At 36.2% G+C, this 13174-nt stretch overlaps 1 protein-coding gene across 3 annotated transcripts in view; it reads right to left on the bottom strand.

Moving 5' to 3' along the window:
• The window catches only part of LOC113517162 (octopamine receptor beta-2R), a 247966-nt gene that overhangs the window by 100506 nt on the left and 134286 nt on the right, over positions 1 to 13174 (bottom strand). The window contains exon 5 of one of the 3 annotated variants that reach the window (XM_052896836.1): positions 5645 to 5722. The exons of the other annotated variants lie outside the window; for them this stretch is intronic. The gene's annotated coding sequence lies outside the window, so the exon portion shown is untranslated. The remainder of the gene's footprint in view (positions 1 to 5644; positions 5723 to 13174) is intronic. 3 annotated transcript variants of the gene reach the window in all.

Genomic DNA, 13174 nt, shown 5'->3' with positions numbered 1-13174 from the left:
TCTTGTAAGAGACAATTGCAGTTGTATCCTGCATTTGTGTTGTATTTTGTTAAGAGAGGGACTGGCTGTAAACCAGCGCTGTGCAGCTGTTCACATTGGGCTGGGACACTCGCAGCATCAGCTGAGCCAGTTGCTGTTGTCTAGTGTGGGACACTTCTTGTATATGTATTTTCTATGTATGTATTTTTTTAATACAACTTAGAATGGCAAACAAGCTGACGGCCCACCTGATGGAAAGTGGTAACCATCGCCTGTAGACATGAACAGTATTATGAGAATAACAGGGTATATTGTTTCGCCCATGAAACCCCCAATGTGTTGCCATTCCTGAGAATTCAGGTGTTATTCCTCTGTACCCTGTAAATTCACGCCATATCCCACCCTTCAAACCGAAACATTATTTTCAATAGGAATTGTAACCAATAAATCATCATCATCATGTCAGCCTTTAACTGTTCATTGCTGAACATAAGCCTTCCCCATGGGAAGGTTTGGCCCGTAATTGCCACGCTTGGCAACCGTGGTTATGCTTTGGAGGTGTTTTAAGAGGGACACTGCTGCCCATCCCTCGCTCTTCCTTATTCGGCTCTTACGACACCCAAGAAAAAGGAAGGGGTTCTAGGACTACACGACTGAACCAATCAATGGTCATTGTTAATTATGTAAAATTGACAGCTGGATCTGACCGTCTCGAAACCATATCAATCTTGTCAATATACTTGTCAAGATACTCTTTATTGTTTCCTCCAAAAGATGTATGTATGTATATCAATAATTACTACGCATTCGAGTATTCTGACACTTCCCTATGGTTGACTGGGAGAGAATGCTTCTAGCATTAAGTCCGCCATGTATGTGTACATGGCGGACATGTACACATACATGGCGCCATGTATTTGTACTAAGGAATAAATAAATAATAATTACAATAGTAAACTTATTATAAATATAAATAATTACAAGAAATAATCACAATGAGAAAACAATGGGCGGCCTTATCGCTAAGAGCGATCTCTTCCAGGCAACCTTTGGATGGAGAAAAGTAATTAAAAAAACAATTTATATAAATCACTTTAATAATTCTGTGAAGGGGAAAGGGATTGTTAGTAATGGAGACTGAGAATCCCATTGCTAGCAATATTGCCAACCAGGTCGACCTCCTCGCGGTTTCCCCTGGAAACTATCATGGTTAATTCCTGATGAACTCATCATGATGGGCTAACTGGCCCGTTTTCATTCTCATCTATCACCCTTCACTGGTGCTCCGCCAGCGTATCCCGTTAGCGCAGGCGGGGTTACCATACCATTTTCACCCCTCAAAAAAAAATTATTCTGTGAACTCCTATCATTTTACTATCCATAGCTAGCTGAACAAACTGGAACTTCCTCGTATGGCTAGTACTGTAATAAACTCATGCTGACGACCTTAAAATTCCCTGAAAATGACTCTCGTAACAGTATTTGCCATAACATGGTCATAAAACTACAATGATAGCGCATAATGTTCATAAAACCACAAAGTGTGAGATGGCAACAGCTGTTATGTCCTAATAGCATTTACACCGTAAGTCAAAAGTGAGGTATTAATTTTACACTTGTAGTCGCCCAGTGGCCGAAATTCGACCATAACATATATTGTAATAAATTAATTTATTATAGTTATGTTCGACAATCAATAAGACTATAGACAAATAATATTAAACATAATAAAAACCGATAACAGAACCGATATGACATCATAACCTTCAAGAGAAGAGCATATTCCTTTTTAAAAGGCCGTCAGCACACCTGCAATACCTTTAGTGTTGTGGGTGATCATGGGCGGCGGTAATCACTTACCATTAGGTGAGCCGCATGCTCGTTTGCCCCCTGTGTTGTAAAAAAAAGCATTTGGGTGTGTAATTATTTAATTGATTTAATTTTTTTTATACCACTGAGGTGGCAAACAAGCATACGACCCACCTGTTTGTAAGTGGTTACCGTAGCCTATGAACACCTGCAATACCAGAGGTATTATGCATGCGTTGCCGACCCTGAAGAAACCTCTTTACCTCCCTTTTGAAGAACCCCATGCTGTAGTCTCTTGGGAATGTTTTATGCATAATTTAAAAAAAAATATTAGCATTCTGCACTCTTTCCCTATATAAACTATAAGTGTGCGAATTTCCATACTCCTACGTCCGCGCAATTATCGTAAAAAGTGGTCCAAAGTTTTTGCATCACGTATTAATATATAGATTATAATATTACTAACTTTTACCCCTAACTCTGTTCGCATGACTTGGATATATTGATAGGACATATTGACGAGGATAAAAATTAGTTTATGCCCTTCTTTTTCCTAAGCATTAAAGATGATGCATATGAATTTACTGGGTACAGAGGAATAACACCTGAGTCCTCAGGAATGGCAACGTATGGGGGGTATCATGGGCGAAACAGTATACTCTGTTATATCCATGGTACTGCTCATGTCTATAGGCGACGGTTACCACTTTCCATCAGGTGGGCCGTCGGCTTGTTTGCCATTCTAAGTTGTATAAAAAAAATAGAGTTATGCATACGTACAATAATGTGAATATATAGGCTGTTATATAAATGTATATTTTAAGTTACTAATACATACTTAAATTTAATCCATATATGCATATAAATATGATCACTTGTGGTAGGCCACCCCTTTCTTTCCCGTGGGTGTCGTAAAAGACGACTAAGGGATGGCGAAGGATGGGCAGCAGTGTCCCTCTTAAAACGTCTCCAAAGCCTAACTGCCGTTACCAATGCGCCTGCCAATCGTGGCAACTATTGGCAAAACCCCCCTAGGGGAGATTTAAGTTCAGCAGTGGACGGTTAAAAGCTGATATGATAATGATATAAATATACAAATATATAAATAAATATACATAGAAATACATACATATATATATAAATATAATAGATAGATAAACAGTTCCTGTATATATGTGTGTGTGTTGGAGACACAAATTAACTACATAATAAATACAATACAATACATGTCACCAATACCTTTCATCCTCAGGAAAGGCACTATTAGTAACCAAGCACAATACAAAACTACAAAGAAAGGAATAGATCCACTCGAAATATTGCTATTATCCTTCCTTAATATTATATTCTAGCGAACTGCCCCGGCTTCGCTCGGGTAGATAGAATTTTTGAAAATAATATTTCATTTATTTATTTTGTGACACACACACACACACACACACACACACACACACACACACACACACACACACACACACACACACACACACACACACACACACACGCACGCACGCACACGCACACGCACACGCACACGCACACGCACACGCACACGCACACGCACACGCACACGCACACGCACACGCACACGCACACGCACACGCACGCACGCACGCACGCACGCACACACACACACGCATGCACACACATGCACACACATATATATAATGTCATGTACAGTATATAAATCATAGTATTAGCATAATATTCAGGAAATTTATTGCATTTATCTCCAAGGAAATCGTCAAATTATAAGAGGAGTAGTTGCCACGCTTGGCAGGTGGGTTAGCAATTATAGTTGGGCTTTTAGAGATTTTTTTACAAAACAGGGGCAAACTAACATGCGGTTCACCTGATGGTAAGTGACTACCGCCGCCCATGATCACCCACAACACCAACGTCATTGCAGGTGTGCTGCCGGCCTTTTAAAAAGGAATATGCTCTTTTCTTTAAAGTTATGTTGTCGTATCGGTTCGGATAATACTGCTGCTGGAAGTTGATTCCAAAGAGTGGTTGTGCGTGGAAGAAAATGTTTTGAAAAACGCACGGATGTTTTAAGAAGGATGCTTCTATTTATTCCTCCACCATACTCCCTTAGCCGTCTCTCACGACACCCACTGGAAAGGGATCTACACTGCCTATAGTCCATGTTACTTGCTGATAATGTATCTGTCTATAGGTAGAAGAATTTTTAAAATCGGTCAAGTAGTTTAAGAGTTTATTTATTGACAAATAAACAAATGTTTCCCCTTTATTGCTTGGGTACTTCGGTCCCATTCGTGTTTCAACCGTGAAGCAGTTATGTTTGCATGGCTGTGTTTCGCTCTGAAGGATGGGATATGGCGTGAATTTACTGGGTACAGAGGAATAACACCTGAGTCCTCAGGAATGGCAACGCATGGGGGGTAACATGGGCGAAACAGTATACTCTGTTATGTCCATGGTACTGCTCATGTTTATAGGCGACGGTTACCACTTTCCATCAGGTGGGCCGTCAGCTTGTTTGCCATTCTAAGTTGTATAAAAAAAAAATGTAAAAGTTTGTTTATTTAATTGTTATTTCTTAGCACACACAAACAGTACAGTAATACAGTACTATTAGTAATTGATTTTTCGTTCCTATGAAATGAAAATTGATTTTATTGCCGTATAAATACAAAAAAAAAAAAAAACATGAATTCATTTTTCCATTTAAATTTATTAACACTAAACAAACTTCAGAACTGAGGATAAATATCTAAATGGATTGTTTTGTAAACGTTCAGTTTAATTGAAAATTTATCCGAGTCCATTTGAAATGTAGACTCAAGTGCTATTTATTCAAAAATAACGACCGTTTCAATAGTATTTCAAAAGGAAAACAAACGTACAAACGGACGGTGGGCAAACTAATGGTAATAGATATTTCTATGTATCGTCAATTATTTATCGAGCAGTTATTTGAATATGAGACCCTGTATATTTTTTTGTCATTCTTCGATCCATACGTTGTTTGGAAAAAATATTTAGTTGTAACTATTCAATTTGAATTTCAAATCATATATATTCGAATAGACTTGTTTACAAGCACTTCTAAATCGTCATTTATTTTTCATTTATATTTTTTTAGTGGGTAAAGATGGAATGGTAACCCCGCCTGCGCTATCGGTAACGCTGGCAGGGTACCAGTGAAAGGTGACAGATGAGAATGAAAACAAGCCAGTTAGCCCATCATGATGAATTCATCAGGAATTAACCATGATAGTTTCCAGGGAGAACCGCGAGGTCGACTTGGTTGGGTATATTGCTAGCAATGGGATTCTCAGTCTCCATTACTAACAATCCCCCAAGCTACGTGGTTAGCAGGCTACATAAGCTAAAACATTACCTATTCGGATCCTTAGTAGGAAATAATTCTATTAATCAGGGAGGTTTCTCCAGAATTGTCAACTGGAGTCACAGTCGACCATATCATTTATTTTTATCCTGGGGAAATGCATCATGTAGACCCATACGTCCCGGGGGAGGTGGATGGGTACTGCCGGACTTCTACTGGTTAAAACTACCACGGCATCCCTCGCCGTATTTCGTCTATACCCTTTTTTTTCGTTGGGAAATGCATTATGCAGACCCATACGCCCCGGGGTAGGTGTATGGATACTACCGAACTCCTACCGGCTAAAACCACCATGGCATCCCTCGCCATATATCGCCCATACCTTTTTTTTTGTCCAAAGGAACTGATATCGTCCATACCCTACGTCAACTATATTCCATCAGCCGGGTAATATGCTTGTTTATGACGTCACTAGTATAAAAAAATATCGGTATTAATATTTCGCGACAGTTTCAGGAAGATTGAACGTAAATAGCAAACCTCTTTGCTTTCAACAGTCGCCGCCCGCTCTTGGTCACTATCCAAGGTTTTAGTTCGTTGCACTAGCGTATTATTTACCTGTAAGAGAAAATATATTATTAATTTACAATTTGTTGATAGAAATTTTATAGTAATTATTTCATGACACCTTTATAACCATAAATGATTCAACGCTGGGCCTTTATCTTCATATCAAAGAATTTTAGTATTTTAATATTTCTAACATATCTCCCTTAATATATGAATACTTCATATAAAATAATGTTAATATATTTTTTTTTTATACAACTTAAAATGGCAAACAAGCTGACGGCCCACCTGATGGAAAGTGGTAACCGTCGCCCATAGACATGAGCAGTACCATGGACATAACAGAGTATACTGATTCGCCCATGATACCCCCCATGCGTTGCCATTCCTGAGGACTCAGATGTTATTCCTCTGTACCCTGTAAATTCACGCCATATCCCACCCTTCACACCGAAACACAGCCATGCAAACACAACTGCTACGGTAACGGTAGAAACACGAATACAACAGAGGTACCCAAGCAATCCACTTTTGTACAAAGTCTCCCTCTGGTAGACTCCTAGAGGTTTTCGATTATGTCAAGAATTTCGATTATAAAATCGATTATGTCAAGAAGTGTTTCTAAATAAACTTGCAAGATTTGATCTAAATTACAATAGATTAAAAGCGAAATAAAAGATTGTAAAACCGAATAAATACATCACTGATATCCTTAACGAGCAATAGCAATATTAATTGGAACGGCCTCGAATCTTAGCCTTGGCTCGGCTGTTGAAAAGAGCTGAAAATAGTTTTGTCCCCACCCATTATTGCGTGGACGTCTGCCAAAGAATTATCAGTTCGCTCATAACATTATAATATTGAGTTTTCGCTTGTCCGTAATGTTTTAGCGTGTAAAATTTTATTGTATGTTTGTGTTGTGACGGAGTTTTATTTTTCAACGAAATGGTAATCCCTTCTATGTTGTTGGTTTACGCTGGCGAGGTACCAGAGAATGATAGGTGCGAATGAAGTCACGTCAGTTAGTATATTGTGACAAATTCAAAAGAATTTAAACATAATGACTTTCGAGGTGGATATTTTTTATTTTTTATAACTCAGGGTGCAAACAAATATGCAGTTCACCTGATGGTAAGAGACTACCGTCGCTCATGAGCACCCATAACACCAAGATTTATTGGAGAAGTATTGGAGGTATTGGAGAGTACTGCCGGCCTTTTAAAAAGGAATATGTTCTTTTTTTTAATGTTACGATGTCGTATAGGTTCGGAAATACTGATGCTGGAAGTTGATGTGTATTAAAGCGTGGAGTTAGAATGGAAACCGATGAGATAATTTTGGGACAACTGCTCCCATTACTAACAACCCCCCTTCCCCCTATAGTAACAGAGTAGAATTACAATTTATTATCACTATTCTTTATTCTTTGGATATTGAAATATATGAATAACTAAATGAAATAAGTACCAGCCTAAAAGAAATAGTACTTAAAACATATTTCTTTATTCATGCCAAGTCTCTTCGGAGAATATTATGCTTGAGGTACAGCAATACATAATAAGTGCCACGGACGTTATACTAGATTGTGTAACTTCCATTAACTATTTTATTACTAGCACGAATCCTATCAGGTCGAACTCCACGCGATTTTATCTGGAAAAAACTGTGGTTATAATTTGATGAATCTGCCACAATATGCCTATAACTAATACCTATAACTAATTTTCTTCATCTTCACCTATAATCTCTTACTGATACTCACCAGTGTATATCGATAACGTAGTCGGTATCACTATTTCATTTTCACCCTTAAAAAACCCACATTCTACCAGGTTGACCGTCAAGTTCCTAGTTCTTAGAAATGACATAACCTTCAAGAAAAGAGTATATTCCTTTTTAAAAGGACACCTGCAATGCCGCTGGTGTTGTGGGTGATCATGGGCGGCGGTAGTCACTTACCATCAGGTGAGCCGCATGCTCGTTTGCCCCCTGTGTTGTAAAAAAAAATGAAAAGTACATTCTGTAATATCAATGGTGTTGATTCATGTGATACCATATTCCATTCACTACGGACTACGACTACATTACGAAGACCAGCCGTTCATACCCGAAGAGTTCCGAACAACGTCTTTCTTATCTGTGACGATACCGCAAGTATCTATAGATCGTTCTCAGCAGACCGAGGCACGCAGTCAGGCTTGTGCTCGCATCACAGTCGCTCGTGACTAAGGATTACGAACTGGTTCCGAAACAAATTGAGCTTTTTCGAATTAATTACATGTAAGTTAAACCGGCAGTATATATACATTAAAATATTCCATTCACTTTACATGTCCTTTTGAGACATAAAAAATAAACTTTACTCAAACATGCTTGGAAATGTGAGCATTATTTTGACAATCTTCTTAGAGATAACTCAAAATTGCTGTATTGGCCAGATACATGCGGGCAGCGGCCTGCAAAAGTTGTATGAAAATCCATATCTATCTTGTTTTGCGGCCAGTAATTTACTATGTAAACTCATATCTATCCTGTAATTTAAAAATGGAATGACCTTTTATTTCGAAACATGGCTACCAAGGACGTAACTAATACAAGGTTTTATTTAAATTTCGAACTGGCTTGCAAATAGAAAGCTGTTTATTGAAAAAAAAAAAAACAAAGGAACATTATGGCGTGTGAGAAATTATTATTGTTCGTTATTCGTCATTGAAATTAAAAAGTAAAATTGTGTTTTTAATTTCCGCGCATTGTTTGAGAAAAGTACTATACAAGCCTTGGCCACAACTGGGCATTGATGGACTCACGTATGTGTGCCTCGGCTACGCCTCGGCCCACATTTGCATGTTCGTCCATCAATGCCTCAGTTGCTGGCCGCTGCAGCAATGAAAATGAAAAAAACTATACATCCATCTATTTAAAAAGTAAATTAAGAAAGTTTACCAACATTGGACCTTATGAAATTAGAGCGATCTCGTATGCGTCCTATTTTATTGTGGGTCATACGTCCCCTTCGGTCAGATAAAGGAAGACGTATCGTTTGTTGTATTGTTTGCTAACAAACAAACTGCAAACTACAACCAAGTAATAAATATAACATTCAATAATACCGTACGGAAGTTTCAGATCATTTTCAGTTTCCGCATCTCCACAGATGATATGTTCGCGCTAAAGAGGAAAAGAATAAAAAAAAATTGCGTGTATATACAAGAAACATAACAAATACTAATGCATTTAGAGTGTTTATTGAATTTTCATAGGGTAACAGTTTTATATATATTTATTTATTTTTCTATATGCAATAGGACAAGAAAGGCTTATTTACATACATACATACATATATATATATATATATATATATATATATATATATATATACAGATACAGTTAGATAGACGAAAATTCTATTAAAATATCTTCGTCTGTCCACAGTTCAGTTCAATTAAAATTTTATTACATTAGTATGATAAAATCAAATAATGAATATTCTTTTAATTAATCCGAAGAATTTAATTTCACGTCGGTCCCATAATCGGATTTGTACGGAAAGATAATTTTAAATGGTTTTCTATTTTTTCTCTTTTAGCTACTTTAGGTTGAACGAAATGTACACAAAAAAAGGAGTTTTGTTGTTTTAGTAAAAAAAAAAAAAATCTGTAGAAGCAATACTACAATAGTGTATAGTAACTTATAAATATGCATCCATAAATTGGTCCAACTGCACAAAACAGTTCTACAAATGCTACAAGATTAATTAGAGCTTAAAAACATTAATAGAAAAATATGGGTCAATTATGAATGGCTCGGTTTTACAATATGGGTCAATGCATCGTGTATACCACGAGATCTCTATGATGTGGTACCATATTAGCTCTGAAATTGCTGCTAGCTATATTTATAGTTTTTTTTATTATTTAAACTTCTCGTAATTGATCACAATTTCATGTATAGAAAAGTCAGGATATGCTTGATGATGGTACCCGCAAGTCCATAATCTATGGTTACCATAGTGTATAAAAAAATCTCTCTGAGAATCAACATATGAGACGCGTAATTGATTGCAAAATACGTTTATTGGTAAACGGTTACTGTAACCTACAGATTCCTGTAAATTTCAATGAATTATGTAATATAATACATTTATTTATTTATTCGTTAGTTCAAATATATGTACATGGCGGACTTAATGCTAAATGCATTCTCTCCCAGTCAACCATAGGGAAGTGTCAGAATACTCGAATGCGGTACTACTAATTATTGATATACGTACATACTAAAATTACATATATAAACGAATAAATATATATGAATAACAAACATACTTACACATATATGATATATACTATATTATACACGAAATTGAGAATAATATAAAGCACTTACTGCTCGGATAAAGATAAAAAGTGAGCGTGAACGCTTTTTTTGAAAGACGGTTTAGTCGGTAGTCTCTTAATAGCATTGTTTTTTTTTATAACACAGGGGGCAAACGAGCATGTGGTTCACCTGATGATAAGTGACTATTGCCACCCATAAGCACCAGTAGCACCAGACGTATTGCAGATGTGCTACCGATCTTTTTAAAAGTAAAAGGAATATGCTCTTTTTTGAAGGTTACTGCTTTGGAAATACTGCTGCTGGGAAATGGTTCCATACTTTGAATAGAATAGACAACGTTTATTGCCAGTAAACACACAAATCACAATAGGAAGTATAGAAAATACATATAAAAGAAATATTTCATATCGGGCAAAAGGAACCGGCTCAGCTGATGCTGTGAGTGTCCCAGCGCCATGTGTACAGCTGCACAGCGCTGGTGTACAGCCAGTCCTTCTTTTAACAAAATACGACAAAAATGCAGGGTATCACTGCATCGCCATCTTAGATAATATAATATTTACAGAAGAAAAAAAATTTTATAGAAATGCAAAGAGAAGGATCGCCACACATTCATATGGTTTGGATGACTCTTTAGTTAGGGGCGGGTTGTACGATAGTGAAAATTAGCTGCTGGTATCAATTCGAACAATTCCTCGGAACACTTCCTATGATATATTTGATAAAAGAAGCATATCTATGCAACATCTCTACGCAAACAGCGGGCTGAGCTGGATAGTAAGGCGCTGATAATCAATAATTCGAGTCACCCAACTTTGAATGCAGTCCAATGGAAGAAGGCGCTTCTTTTTTTACAACACAGATGGCAAACGAGCATGCGGCTCACCTGATGGTAAGTGACTACCGTCGCCCATAATCACCCACAACATCAGCCGCATTGCAGGTGTGCTGCCGGCCTATTCTGATCATAGTTTGTAATTAAAAATAACACCACAATTTTTTTGCCACAATTTAAGTCTGTTTTTTTTAGAATACAACTTAATTATTTTTCGAAGTAAAAGACTGCTTGTTGCGAAGTAAAATCTACATGTAAATACTACATTGTAAACTTGAATAAATATTTAGTTTAATCTGTCTGTGAAACAATTATGTTAGTTATTTATTTAACATTAACGGTCCGGCCTGAATTCATGTGGGTAAATAGATTTTTTTAAATAATAAATAGCCTACGAGTATATTACTTTCTGACAATATAGCTTTTTATATGTGAAGGATTTTGAAAATTGGTTGAGTAATTTTTATCTATTACGAATAAACAAACAAACAATAATCCCTCTTTACAATGTTGGTTAGAATAATAATATATTTTATTAAGATTCTATTTATTGTTATTTTTCGGAGAAAACTGAATAATTCTCTGTAAAAGTTTATATAATTACTTAACTGTTAAACACAAAATACGTATTAAATCTATTAAAAACAAAATCTGACACTAACAAAGTACGCAACCTGATACCTTCAAGAATATCAGTTAGTCTGAAAATAAGACAGAAAAGTAGTTTACGTTGAAAAAAAAAACTTATAAAGAAGATTTAAAATGAATTAAAACTTAGGAATAATTTCAACATTTTCCATTAATGGCGTATTTGGAAAGAAAAAATCTAATAAAACTGTTCAGTTACTAAAATTTTTCAAACATCGCAATATTATGAACTGCTAAGTGTATTATTTCGTCGCGTACTGAAAGAACAAAAACGATTTCCTTGCAAATGGATAAAATTACATTAAATTCAATGAATTACCATACAAAGCGAGAGCGAGTCGGTTTGTAAGAAAGTGTCGACGTAAAAATGAGAAAAGGATGGATCATAATGGCATGATAACCTCGTCTGCGCTAACGGTATACGCTGGCGGGGTACTAGTGAGGGATGACAAGTGAGCATTAAAGCAAACCCGTTTGCTCAATTGGCCATGATAATTTCCAGGGGGAACCGTGTGGAGGTCGACTTGATAGGGTATAATTCTAACAATGGGATTGCTAGTCCCTACTACTAATAGTCCCTTGCTCGTCAAGAAAGTAATATGGCAAGAATGTCAGATACCAGATTTATAAAACATATACATAAAATAAATATGTATATAGTTATCAAAATGCAGGAAACAGAGAAATAAGTATAGAGACATTTGGCACTTGGTACTTGATTCTCTCTGCCGTTCTCGCGAGGGACTTACCGTGAATTTTTTTTATACAACTTAGAATGGCAAACAAGCTGACGGCCCACCTGATGGAAAGTGGTAACAGTCGCCTATAGACATGAACAGTACTATGGACATAACAGAGTATACTGTTTCGCCCATGATACCTCCCCCCCATGTTGCCATTCCTGAGGACTCAGGTGTTATTCCTCCGTACCCAGTAAACTCACACCATATCCCACCCTTCAAACCGAAACACAGCCATGCAAACACAACTGCTTCACGGTTGAAACACGAATGGGACAGAGGTACGCAAGCAATCGACTTTTGTACAAAGTCTCCCTCTGGTATGATATAATAATAATAAAATAAATGATGTAATATAATATAAATGATATAATGTAGATATATTAGCTTAAAAATAATTTAAAATTAAAACTATGAATATTTAAATAACGATAAATTTAAATTATTATTTATATTTATAAACTATAGAGGTAGAGTTTTAAACAGAATTTGACTACTTTTTGACAACCACTTATCTTATTAGTTGTTTCAAAACCAACGCGAGCTTACAAAATCCAAGAAAACTGAATTAACGTAAACCTACACCAAATTTATAAATAAGTGTGAAAAATACTCAGAATCGACTCACTGGATTGTTATTTCAAATTAATATAGTATATTTATAGATCTAAGTTGTCCTAATTTTATTTATTTACTCGATATGGCAGCGATATCTTTTGCATTTCCGACTAAGTTCCCCTTAAATTAATTGACACTTTTAATTAATCGAATTACTTAATCATTTTACGTACGAATTAATTTTTGAGTTCTCAACTTTCTGCTCTCTCCTCAAAGTTCGTCTGGTAGATATTGCACTAGAGGAAAGTTCGTCTTTTAATCGATTTCTAAAAAGGAAGATGTACTCAATACGGTTTATTTGTTTAATCTTTATTGCACGATAAA

The sequence above is a fragment of the Galleria mellonella genome, unplaced genomic scaffold (genome assembly GCF_026898425.1).
Source record: "Galleria mellonella isolate WM207_F2 unplaced genomic scaffold, CSIRO_AGI_GalMel_v1 utg35, whole genome shotgun sequence".
NCBI lineage: Eukaryota > Metazoa > Arthropoda > Insecta > Lepidoptera > Pyralidae > Galleria > Galleria mellonella.
The sequence above is the reverse complement of the archived record's forward strand: the minus strand, read 5'-3'. Positions and strand labels throughout refer to the sequence as shown.